This window comes from Macaca nemestrina, chromosome 14 (assembly GCF_043159975.1).
Source record: "Macaca nemestrina isolate mMacNem1 chromosome 14, mMacNem.hap1, whole genome shotgun sequence".
Taxonomy (NCBI): domain Eukaryota; kingdom Metazoa; phylum Chordata; class Mammalia; order Primates; family Cercopithecidae; genus Macaca; species Macaca nemestrina.
Window position 1 is genome coordinate 102,937,561 of NC_092138.1, and position 13,154 is coordinate 102,950,714.

Here is a 13,154-nt window from a genome sequence, read left to right on the forward strand (position 1 = left end):
TGTGTTCTGTTAATTCATCTCACAGAGTTACATCTGTATTTCGTGGATCTCTTTGCTAGCCTTATTACTGTGGAATCTGAGAACAGATATTTTGGATCCCTTTGAAGACTCTAGGGCCAAAGGAAATACCCTCCGATAAAAAAGAGAAAGAAGATTTATGAGAAACTTCTTTGTGTTCTGTGAAATCATCTCACAGAGTTACAGCTTTCCCCTCAAGATGCCTTTCGCTAAGACAGTTCTTGTGTAATTGGCAAAGTGATATTTGGAAGCCCATAGAGGGCTATGGTGAAAAAGGAAATATCCTCAGATGAAATCGGGAAAGAAGCTTTCTGAGAAACTGCTTAGTATTCTGTTAATTCATCTCACAGTGTTATATATGTATTTCGTGGATCTCTTTGCTAGCCTTATTTCTGTGGAATCTGAGAACAGATATTTCGGATCCCTTTTGAAGACTATAGGGCAAAAGGAAATATCCTCCGAGATCAAAGAGAAAAAAGCTTTCTGAGAATCTTCTTTGTGTTCTGTGAAATCATCTCACAGAGTTACAGCTTTCCCCTGAAGAAGCCTTTTGCTAAGACAGTTTTTGTGGAATTTGCAAAGTGATATTTGGAAGCTCTTAGAGGGCTATGGTGAAAAAGGAAATATCCTCAGAAGAAATCTGGAAAGAAGCTTTCTGAGAAACTGCTTAGTGTTCTGTTAATTGATGTCACAGAGGTTCATCTGTATTTCGTGAATCTCTTTGCTAGCCTTATTTCTGTGGAATTTGAGAACAGATATTTCGGATCCCTTTGAAGATTCTAGGGCCAAAGGAAATATCCTCCGTTAACAAAGACAAAGAAGTTTTCTGAGAAACTTCTTTGTGTTCTGTGAAATCATCTCACAGAGTTACAGCTTTCTCCTCAAGAAGTCTTTCGCTAAGAGAGTTCTTCTGGAATTGGCAAAGAGATTTTTGAAAGCCCATAGAGGGCTATGGTGTAAAAGGAAATATCCTCAGATTAAATCTGGAAAGAAGCTTTCTGAGAAACTGCTTAGTGTTCTGTTAATTCATCTCACAGAGTTACATCTGTATTTCGTGGATCTCTTTGCTAGCCTTATTTCTGTGGAATCTGAGAACAGATATTACGGATCCCTTTGAGGACTATAGGGCCTAAGGAAATATCCTCCGATAACAAAGAGAAAGAAGCCTTATGAGAAATTTCTTTGTGTTCTGTGAAATCATCTCACAGAGTTACAGCTTTCCCCTCAAGAGGCCTTTCCCTAAGACAGTTCTTGTGGAATTTGCAAAGTGATATTTGGAAGCCCGTAGAGGGTATGGTGAAAAAGGAAATATCCTCAGATGAAATCTGGAAAGAAGCTTTCGGAGAAACTGCTTAGTGTTAATTCATCTCTCAGAGTTACATCTGTATTTCGTGGATCTCTTTGCTAGCCTTATTTCTGTGGAATCTGAGAACAGATATTTCGGCTCCCTTTGAAGACTCTAGGGCCAAAGGAAATATCCTCCGATAACAAAGAGAAAGAAGCTTTCTGAGAAAATTCTTTGTGTTCTTTGAAATCATCTCACAGAGTTTCAGCTTTCTCTTCAAGAAGCCTTTCGCTAAGACACTTCTTGTAGAATTGGCAAAGTGATATTTGGAAGCCCATAGAGGGCTATGGTGAAAAAGGAAATATCCTCAGATGAAATCTGGAAAGAAGCTTTCTGAGAAACTGCTTAGTGTTCTGTTACTTCATCTCACAGAGTTACATCTGTATTTCGTGGATCTCTTTGCTAGCCTTATTTCTGTGGAATCTGAGAACAGATATTTCGGATCCCTTTGAAGACTATAGGGCCAAACGAAATATCCTCCGATAAAAAAGAGAAAGAAGCTTTCTGAGAAACTTCTTTTAGTTCTGTGAAATCATCTCACAGAGTTACAGCTTTCCCCTCAAGAAGCCTTGGGCTAAGACAGTTCTTCTGGAATTGGCAAAGTGATATTTGGAAGCCAATAGAGGGCTGTGGTGAAAAAGGAAATATCCTCAGATGAAATCTGGAAAGAAGCTTTCTGAGAAACTGCTTAGTGTTCTGTTAATTCATCTCACAGTGTGACATCAGTATTTCGTGGTTCTCTTTCCTAGCCTTATTTCTGTGGAATCTGAGAGCAGATATTTCGGATCCCTTTGAAGTCTATAGGGCCAAAGGAAATATCTTCCGATAACAAAGAGAAAGAACCTTTCTGAGAAAGTTCTTTGAGTTCTGTGAAATCATCTCACAGAGTTACAGCATTCCCCTCAAGAAGCCTTTCCCTAAGACAGTTGTTGTGGAATTGGCACAGTGACATTTGGAAGCCCATAGAGGGCTATGGTGAAAAAGGAAATATCCTCAGATGAAATCTGGAAAGAAGCTTTCTGTGAAACTGCTTAGTGTTCTGTTAATTCATCTCACAGAGTTACATCAGTATTTCGAGGATCTCTTTGCTAGCCTTATTTCTGTGGAATCTGAGAACAGATATTTCGGATCCCTTTGGAGACTATAGGGCCAAAGGAAATACCCTCCGATAACAAAGAAAAAGAAGCTTTCTGAGAAACTTTTTTGTGTTCTGTGAAATCATCTCACAGAGTTACAGCTTTCAACTCAAGAAGCCTTTCGCTATCACAGTTCTTGTGGAAATGGCAAAGTGATATTTGGAAGCCAATAGAGGGCTATGGTGAATAAGGAAATATCCTCAGATGAAATCTGGACTGAGAAACTGCTTAGTGTTCTATTATTTCGTCTCACAGTGTTACATCTGTATTTCGTGGATCTCTTTGCTAGCCTTATTTCTCTGGAATCTGAGAACAGATATTTCGGATCCCTTTGCAGACTATAGGGCCAAAGGAAATATCCTCCGATAACAAAGAGAAAGAAGCTTTCTGAGAAACTTCTTTGTGTTCTGTGAAATCATCTCACAGAGTTACAGCTTTCCTCTCAAGAAGCCTTTCGCTAAGACAGTTCTTGTGGAATTGGCAAAATGATATTTGGAAGCCCATAGAGGGCTATGGCGAAAAAGGAAATATCCTCAGATGAAATCTGGAAAGAAGATTTCTGAGAAACTGCTTAGTGTTCTGTTAATTCGTCTCACAGAGTTACATCTGTATTTCGTGGATCTCTTTGCTAGCCTTATTTCTGTGGAATCTGAGAACAGATATTTCGGATCCCTTTGAGGACTATAGGGCCAAAGGAAATATCCTCCGATAAGAAAGAGAAAGAAGCCTTATGAGAAACTTCTTTGTGTTCTATGAAATCATCTCACAGAGTTACAGCTTTCCCCTCAAGAGGCCTTTCGCTAAGACAGTTCTTGTGGAATTCGCAAAGTAATATTTGGAAGCCCGTAGAGGGTATGGTGAAAAAGGAAATATCCTCAGATGAAATCTGGAAAGAAGCTTTCGGAGAAACTGTTTAGTGTTAAGTTAATTCATCTCACAGAGTTACATCTGTATTTCGTGGATCTCTTTGCTAGCCTTATTTCTGTGGAATCTGAGAACAGACATTTCGGATCCCTTTGAAGACTATAGGGCCAAAGGAAATATCCTCCGATAACAAAGAGAAAGAAGCTTTCTGAGAAACTTCTTTGTGTTCTGTGAAATAATCTCACAGAGTTTCAGCTTTCTCTTCTAGAAGCCTTTCGCTAAGACAGTTCTTGTAGAATTGTCAAAGTGATATTTGGAAGCCCATAGAGGGCTATGGTGAAAAAGGAAATATCCTCAGATGAAATCTGGAAAGAAGCTTTCTGAGAAACTGCTTAGCGTTCTTTTAATTCATCTCACAGAGTTACATCTGTATTTCCTGGATCTCTTTGCTAGCCTTATTTCTGTGGAATCTGAGAACAGATATTTCGGATCCCTTTGAAGACTATAGGGCCAATGGAAATATCCTCCGATAACAAAGAGAAAGAAGTTTTCTTAGAAACTTCTTTGTATTCTGTGAAATTATCTCACAGAGTTACAGCATTCCCCTCAAGAAGCCTTTCGCTAAGACAGTTTTTGTGGAATTGGCAAAGTGATATTTGGAAGCCCATAGAGGGCTATGGTGAAAAAGGAAATATCCTCAGATGAAATCTGGAAAGAAGCTTTCTGTGAAACTGTTTAGTGTTCTGTTAATTTACCTCACAGAGTTACATCTGTTTTTCGTGGATCTCATTGCTAGCCTCATTTCTGTGCAATCTGAGAACAGATATTTCGCATCCCTTTGAAGACGATAGGAACAAAGGAAATATCCTCCGATAACAAAGAGAAAGAAGCTTTCTGAGAAACTTCTTTGAGTTCTGTGAAATCATCTCACAGAGTTACAGCTTTCCCCTCAAGAAGCGTTTCGCTAAGGCAGTTTTTGTGGAATTGGGAAAGTGATATTTGGAAGCCCATAGACGGCTGTGGTGAAATAGGAAATATCCTCAGATGAAATCTGGAAAGAAGCCTTCTGCGAAACTGCTTAGTGTTCTGTTAATTCATCTCACAGAGTTACATCTGTATTTCGTGGTTCTCTTTGCTAGCCTTATTTCTGTGGAATCTGAGAACAGATATTTCGGATCCCTTTGAAGACTATAGTGCCAAAGGAAATATCTTCCGATAACAATGAGAAAGAACCTTTCTGAGAAACTCCTTTGTGTTCTGTGGAATCATCTCACAGAGTTACAGCTTTCCCCTCAAGAAGCCTTTCGATAAGACAGATCTTGTGGAATTGGCATAGTGTTATTTGGAAGCCCATAGAGGGCTATGGTGAAAAAGGAAATATCCTCAGATGAAATCTGGAAAGAAGCTTCCTGAGAAACTGCTTCGTGTTCTGTTAATTCATCTCACCGAGTTACGTCTGTATTTCGTGGATCTCTTTGCTAGCCTTATTTCTGTGGAATCTGAGAACAGATATTTCGGATCCGTTTTGAAGACTATAGTGCCAAAGGAAATATCCTCCGAGAACAAAGAGAAAAAAGCTTTCTGAGAATCTTCTTTGTCTTCTGTGAAATCATCTCACAGAGTTACAGCTTTCCCCTCAAGTAGCCTTTTGGTAAGACAGTTCTTGTGGAATTTGCAAAGTGATATTTGGAAGCCCTTAGAGGGCTATGGTGAAAAAGGAAATATCCTCAGATGAAATCTGGAAAGAAGCTTTCTGAAAAACTGCTTAGTGTTCTGATAATTCATCTCACAGAGTTACATCTGTATTTCGTGGATCACTTTGCTAGTCTTATTTCTGTGGAATCTGAGAACAGATATTTCGGATCCCTTTGAAGACTATAGGGCCAAAGGAAATATCCTCCGATAACAAAGAGAAAGAAACTTTCTGAGAAACTTCTTTGTGTTCTGTGAATTCATCTCACAGAGTTACAGCTTTCTCCTCATGAAGCCTTTCTCTAAGACAGTTCTTGTGGAATTGGCAAAGTGATATTTGGAAGCCCATAGAGGGCTATGGTGAAAAAGGAAATATCCTCAGATGAAATCTGGAAAGAAGCTTTCTGAGAAACTGCTTAGTGTTCTGTTAATACATCTTACAGAGTTACATCTGTATTTCGTGGATCTCTTTGCTAGCCTTATTTCTTTGGAATGTGAGAACAGATATTTCGGATCCTTTGAAGACTATAGGGCCAAAGGACATATCCTCCGATAACAAAGAGAAAGAAGCTTTATGAGAAACTTCTTTGTATTCTGTGAAATCATCTCACAGAGTTACAGCTTTCCCCTCAAGAGGCCTTTCGCTAAGACAGTTCTTGTGGAATTTGCAAAGTGATATTTGGAAGCCCATAGAGGGCTATGGTGAAAAACAAATATCCTCAGATGAAATCTGGAAAGAAGCTTTCTGAGAAACTGCTTAGTGTTCTGTTAATTCATCTCACAGAGTTACATCTGTATTTCGTGGATCTCTTTGCTAGCCTTATTTCTGTGCAATCTGAGAACAGATATTTCGTATCCCTTTGAAGACTATAGGGCCAAAGGAAATATCCTCCGATAACAAAGAGAAAGATGCTTTATGAGAAACTTCTTAGTGTTTTGTGAAATCATCTCACAGAGTTACAGCTTTCCCCTCAAGAAGTCTTTCGCTAAGAGAGTTCTTCAGGAATTGGCAAAGTGATTTTTGAAAGCCCGTAGAGGGCTATGGTGTAAAAGGAAATATCCTCTGATTAAATCTGGAAAGAAGCTTTCTGAGAAACTGCTTAGTGTTCTGTTAATTCATCTCACAGAGTTACATCTGTATTTCGTGGATCTCTTTCCTAGCCTTATTTCTGTGGAATCTGAGAACAGATATTTCGGATCCCTTTGGAGACTACAGGGCCAAAGGAAATACCCTCCGATAACAAAGAAAAAGAAGCTTTCTGAGAAACTTTTTTGTGTTCTGTGAAATCATCTCACAGAGTTACAGCTTTCAACTCAAGAAGCCTTTCGCTAACACAGTTCTTGTGGAAATGGCAAAGTGATATTTGGAAGCCAATAGAGGGCTACGGTGAATAAGCAAATATCCTCAGATGAAATCTGGACTGAGAAACTGCTTAGTGTTCTGTTATTTCATCTCACAGAGTTACATCCCTATTTCGTGGATCTCTTTGCTAGCCTTATTTCTGTGGAATCTGAGAACAGATATTTCGGATCCCTTTGAAGACTATAGGGACAAAGGAAATATCTTCCGATAACAAAGAGAAAGAAGTTTTCTGAGAAACTTCTTTGTGTTCTTTGCAATCATCTCACATAGTTACAGCATTCCCCTCAAGAAGCCTTTCCCTAAGACAGTTGTTGTGGAATTGGCAAAGTGATATTTGTAAGCCCATAGAGGGCTATGTTGAAAAAGGAAATATCCTCAGATGAAATCTGGAAAGAAGCTTTCTGTGAAACTCCTTAGTGTTCTGTTAATTTATCTCACAGAGTTACATCAGTATTTCGTGGATCTCATTGCTAGCCTTATTTCTGTGCAATCTGAGAACAGATATTTCGCATCCCTTTGAAGACGAAAGGAACAAAGGAAATATCCTCCGATAACAAAGAGAAAGAAGCTTTCTGAGAAACTTCGTTGTGTTCTGTGAAATCATCTCACAGAGTTACAGCTTTCCCCTCAAGAAGCCTTTCGCTAAGACAGATCTTGTGGAATTGGCAAAGTGATATTTGGAAGCCCATAGAGGGCTATGGTGAAAACGGAAATATCCTCAGATGAAATCTGGAAAGAAGCTTTCTGAGAAACTGCTTAGCGTTCTGTTAATTCATCTCACAGATTTACATCTGTATTTCCTGGATCTCTTTGCTAGCCTTATTTCTGTGGAATCTGAGAACAGATATTTCGGATCCCTTTGAAGAGTATAGGGCCATTGGAAATATCCTACGATAACAAAGAGAAAGAAGTTTTCTGAGAAACTTCTTTGTATTCTGTGAAATCATCTCACAGAGTTACAGCATTCCCCTCAAAAAGCCTTTCGCTAAGACAGTTTTTGTGGAATTGCAAAGTGATATTTGGAAGCCCATAGAGGGCTATGGTGAAAAAGGAAATACCTCAGATGAAATCTGGAAAGAAGCTTTCTGTGAAACTGCTTAGTGTTCTGTTAATTTATCTCACAGAGTTACATCTGTATTTCGTGGATCTCATTGCTAGCCTTATTTCTGTGCAATCTGAGAACAGATATTTCGCATCCCTTTGAAGACGACAGGAACAAAGGAAATATCCTCCGATAACAAAGAGAAAGAAGCTTTCTGAGAAACTTCTTTGAGTTCTGTGAAATCACCTCACAGAGTTACAGCTTTCCCCTCAAGAATCGTTTCGCTAAGGCAGTTTTTGTGGTATTGGGAAAGTGATATTTGGAAGCTGTTAGACGGCTGTGGTGAAATAGGAAATATCCTCAGATGAAATCCGGAAGGAAGCTTTTTGAGAAACTGCTTAGTGTTCTGTTAATTCATCTCACAGAGTTACATCTGTATTTCGTGGTTCTCTTTGCTAGCCTTATTTCTGTGGAATCTGAGAACAGATATTTCGGATCCCTTTGAAGACTATAGGGCCAAAGGAAATATCTTCCGATAACAATGAGAAAGAAAATTTCTGAGAAACTCCTTTGTGTTCTGTGAAATCATCTCAGAGAGTTACAGCTTTCCCCTCAAGAAGCCTTTCGATAAGACAGATCTTGTGGAATTGGCATAGTGATATTTGGAAGCCCATAGAGGGCTATGGTGAAAAAGGAAATATCCTCAGATGAAATCTGGAAAGAAGCTTCCTGAGAAACTGCTTCGTGTTCTGTTAATTCATCTCACAGAGTTACGTCTGTATTTCGTGGATCTCTTTGCTAGACTTATTTCTGTGGAATCTGAGAACAGATATTTAGGATCCATTTGAAGAGTATAGGGCCAAAGGAAATATCCTCCGATAACAAGGAGAAAGAAGCTTTCTGAGAAACTCCGTTGTGTTCTGTGAAATCATCTCACAGAGTTACAGCTTTCACCTCAAGAAGCCTTTCGCTAAGACAGTTCTTGTGTAATTGGCAAAGTGATATTTGGAAGCCCATAGAGGGCTATGGAGAAAAAGGAAATATCCTCAGTTGAAATCTGGAAAGAAGCTTTCTGAGAAACTGCTTAGTGTTCTGTTAATTCATCTTACAGAGTTACATCTGTATTTCGTGGATCTCTTTGCTAGCCTTATTTCTGTGGAATCTGAGAACAGATATTTCGGATCCTTTGAAGACTATAGGGCCAGAGGACATATCCTCCGATAACAAAGAGAAAGAAGCTTTCTGAGAAACTTCTTTGTATTCTGTGAAATCATCTCACAGAATTACCGCTTTCACCTCAAGAGGCCTTTCGCTAAGACAGTTCCTGTGGAATTTGCAAAGTGATATTTGGAAGCCCATAGAGGGCTATGGTGAAAAAAGAAATATCCTCAGATGAAATCTGGAAAGAAGCTTTCTGAGAAACTGCTTAGTGTTCTGTTAATTCATCTCACAGAGTTACATCTGTATTTCGTGGATCTCTTTGCTAGCCTTATTTCTGTGGAATCTGAAAACAGACATTTCGGATCCCTTTGAAGACTATAGGGCCAAAGGAAATATCCTCCGATAACAAAGAGAAAGATGCTTTCTGAGAACCCTCTTTGTTTTCTGTGAAATCATCTCACAGAGTTTCAGCTTTCCCCTCAAGAAGCCTTTCGCTAAGACAGTTCTTATGGAATTGGCAAAGTGATATTTGGTAGCCCATAGAGGTCTATGGTGATAAAGGAAATATCCTCACATGAAATCTGGAAAGAAGCTTTCTGCGAAACTGCTTAGTGTTCTGTTAATTCATCTCACAGAGTTACATCTGTATTTCGTGGATCTCTTTGCTAGCCTTATTTCTGTGGAATCTGAGAACAGATATTTCGGATCCCTTTGAAGACTATAGGGCCAAAGGAAATATCCTCAGATAACAAAGAGAAAGAAGTTTTCTGAGAAACTTCTTTGTGTTCTGCGAAATCATCTCACAGAGTTACAGCATTCCCCTCAAGAAGCTTTTCGCTAAGACAGTTCTTGTGGAATTGGCAAAATGATATTTGGAGGCCCTTAGAGGGCTATGGTTAAAAAGGAAATATCCTCAGATGAAATCTGGAAAGAAGCTTTCTGAGAAACTGCTTAGTGTTCTGTTAATTCATCTCATAGAGTTACAATTGTATTTCGTGGATTTCTTTGCTAGCCCTATTTCTGTGGAATCTGAGAACAGACATTTCGGATCCCTTTGAAGACTACAGGGCCAAAGGAAATTTCCTCCGATAACAAAGAGAAAGAAGCTTTCTGAGAAACTTCTTTGTGTTCTGTGAAATCATCTCACAGAGTTACAGCTTTCCCCTCAATAAGCCTTTGGCTAAGACAGTTCTTTTGGAACTGGCAAAGTGATATTTGGAAGCCCATAGAGGGCTATTTTGAATAAGGAAATATCCTCAGATGAAATAGGGAAGGAAGCTTTCTGAGAAACTGCTTAGTGTTCTGTTATTTCATCTCACAGAGTTACATCTGTATTTCGTGGATCTCTTTGCTAGCCTTATTTCTGTGGAATCTGAGAACAGATATTTCGGATCCCTTTGCAGACTATAGGGCCAAAGGAAATATCCTCCGATAACAAAGAGAAAGAAGCTTTCTGAGAAACTTCTTTGTGTTCTGTGAAATCATCTCACAGCGTTACAGCTTTCTCCTCAAGAAGCCTTTCGCTAAGACAGTTCTTGTGGAATTGGCAAAGTGATATTTGGAAGCCCATAAAGGTCTACGGTGAAAAAGGAAATATCCTCACATGAAATCTGGAAAGAAGCTTTCTGAGAAACTGCTTAGTATTCTGTTAATTCATCTTACAGAGTTACATCTGTATTTCGTGGATCTCTTTGCTAGCCTTATTTCTGTGGAATATGAGAACAGATATTTCGGATCCCTTTGAGGACTATAGGGCCAAAGGAAATATCCTCCGATTGCAAAGAGAAAGAAGCTTTATGAGAAACTTCTTTGTGTTCTGTGAAATCATCTCACAGACTTACAGCTTTCCCCTCAAGAGGCCTTTCGATAAGACAATTCTTGTGTAATTTGCAAAGTGATATTTGGAAGCCCGTAGAGGGCTATGGTGAAAAAGCAAATATCCTCAGATGAAATCTGGAAAGAAGCTTTCTGAGAAACTGCTTAGTGTTCTGTTAATTCATCTCACAGAGTTACAATTGATTTCGTGGATCTCTTTGCTAGCCTTATTTCTGTGGAATCTGATAACAGACATTTCGGATCCCTTTGAAGACTATAGGCCCAAAGGAAATATCCTCCGATAACAAAGAGAAAGAAGCTTTCTGAGAAACTTCTTTGTGTTCTGTGAAATCATCTCACAGAGTTACAGCTTTCCCCTCAAGAAGCCTTTCGCTAAGACAGTTCTTGTGGAATTGGCAAAGTGATATTTGGAAGCCCATAGAGGCTATGGTGAAAAAGGAAATATCCTCAGATGAAATCTGGAAAGAAGCTTTCTGAGAAACTGCTTCGTGTTCTGTTAATTCATCTCACAGAGTTACATCTGTGTTTCGTGGATCTCTTTGCTAACCTTATTTCTGGGGAAGCTGAGAACAGATATTTCGGATCCCTTTGAAGACTATAGGGCAAAAGGAAATATCCTCCGATAACAAAGAGAAAGAAACTTTCTGAGAAACTTCTTTGTATTCTGTTAAATCACCTCACAGAGATATAGCTTTCCCCTCAAGAAGTCTTTCGCTAAGAGAGTTCTTGTGGAATTGGCAAAGTGATTTTTGAAAGCCCATAGAGGGCTATGGTGTAAAAGGAAACATCCTCAGATTACATCTGGAAAGAAGCTTTCTGAGAAATTGCTTAGTGTTTTATTAATTCATCTCACAGAGTTATATCTGTATTTCGTGGATCTCTTTCCTAGCCTTATTTCTGTGGAATCTGAGAACAGATATTTCGGATCCCTTTGGAGACTATAGGGCCATAAGAAATATCCTCCGGTAACAAAGAAAAAGAAGCTTTCTGAGAAACTTTTTTTGTGTTCTGTGAAATCATCTCACAGAGTTACAGCTTTCAACTCAAGAAGCCTTTCGCTAACACAGTTCTTGTGGAAATGGCAAAGTGATATTTGGAAGCCCATGGAGGGCTATGGTGAATAAGGAAATATCGTCAGATGAAATCTGGAAAGAAGCTTTCTGACAAACTGCTTAGTGTTCTGTTATTTCATCTCACAGAGTTACATCTGTATTTCGTGGATCTCTTTGCTAGCCTTATTTCTGGGGAATCTGAGAACAGATATTTCGGCTCCCTTTGCAGACTATAGGGCCAAAGGAAATATCCTCTGATAGCAAAGAGAAAGAAGCTTTCTGAGAAACTTCTTTGTGTTCTGTGAAATCATCTCACAGAGTTACAGCTTTCCCCTCAAGAAGCCTTTCGCTAAGACAGTTCTTGTGGAATTTGCAAAGTGATATTTGGAAGCCCGTAGAGGGCTATGGTGAAAAAGGAAATATCCTCAGATGAAATCTGGAAAGAAGCTTTCTGAGAAACTGCTTAGTGTTCTCCTAATTCATCTCACAGAGTTACAATTGTATTTCGTGGATCTCTTTGCTAGCCTTATTTCTGTGGAATCTGAGAACAGACATTTCGGATCCGTTTGAAGACTATAGGGCCAAAGGAAATATCCTCCGATAACAAAGAGAAAGAAGCTTTCTGAGAAACTTCTTTGTGTTCTGTGAAATCATCTCACAGAGTTACAGCTTTCCCCTCAATAAGCCTTTGGCTAAGACAGTTCTTGCGGAACTGGCAAAGTGATATTTGGAAGCCCATAGAGGGCTATGGTGAAAAAGGAAATATCCTCAGATGAAATCCGGAAAGAAGCTTTCTGAGAAACTGCTTAGTGTTCTGTTAATTCATCTCACAGAGTTTCATCTGCATTTCGTGGATCTCTTTGCTAGCCTTATTTCTGTGGAATCTGAGAACAGATATTTCGGATCCCTTTGAAGACTATAGGGCCAAAGGAAATATCCTCCGATAACAAAGAGAAAGAAGCTTTCTGAGAAACATCTTTGTGTTCTGTGAAATCATCTCACAGAGTTACAGCTTTCCCCTCAAGTAGCCTTTCGCTAAGACAGTTCTTGTGTAATTGGCAAAGTGATTTTTGAAAGCCCATAGAGGGCTATGGTGAAAAAGGAAATATCCTCAGATGAAATCTGGAAAGAAGCTTTCTGAGAAACTGCTTCGTGTTCTGTTAATTCATCTCACAGAGTTACATCTGTATTTCGTGGATCTCTTTGCTAACCTTATTTCTGGGGAAGCTGAGAACAGATATTTCGGATCCCTTTGAAGACTATAGGGCAAAAGGAAATATCCTCCGATAACAAAGAGAAAGAAACTTTCTGAGAAACTTCTTTGTGTTCTGTGAAATCATCTCACAGAGTTACAGCTTTCTCCTCAAGAAGCTTTTCGCTAAGACAGGTCTTGTGGAATTGGCAAAGTGATATGTGGAAGCCCATAGTGGTCTATGGTGATAAGGAAATATCCTCAGATGAAATCTGGAAAGAAGCTTTCTGAGAAACTGCTTAGCGTTCTGTTAATTCATCTCCCTGAGTTACATCTGTATTTCGTGGATCTCTTTGCTAGCCTTGTTTCTGTGGAATCTGAGAACAGATATTTCGGATCACTTTGAAGACTATATGGCCAAAGGAAATATCCTCTGATAACAAAGAGAAAGAA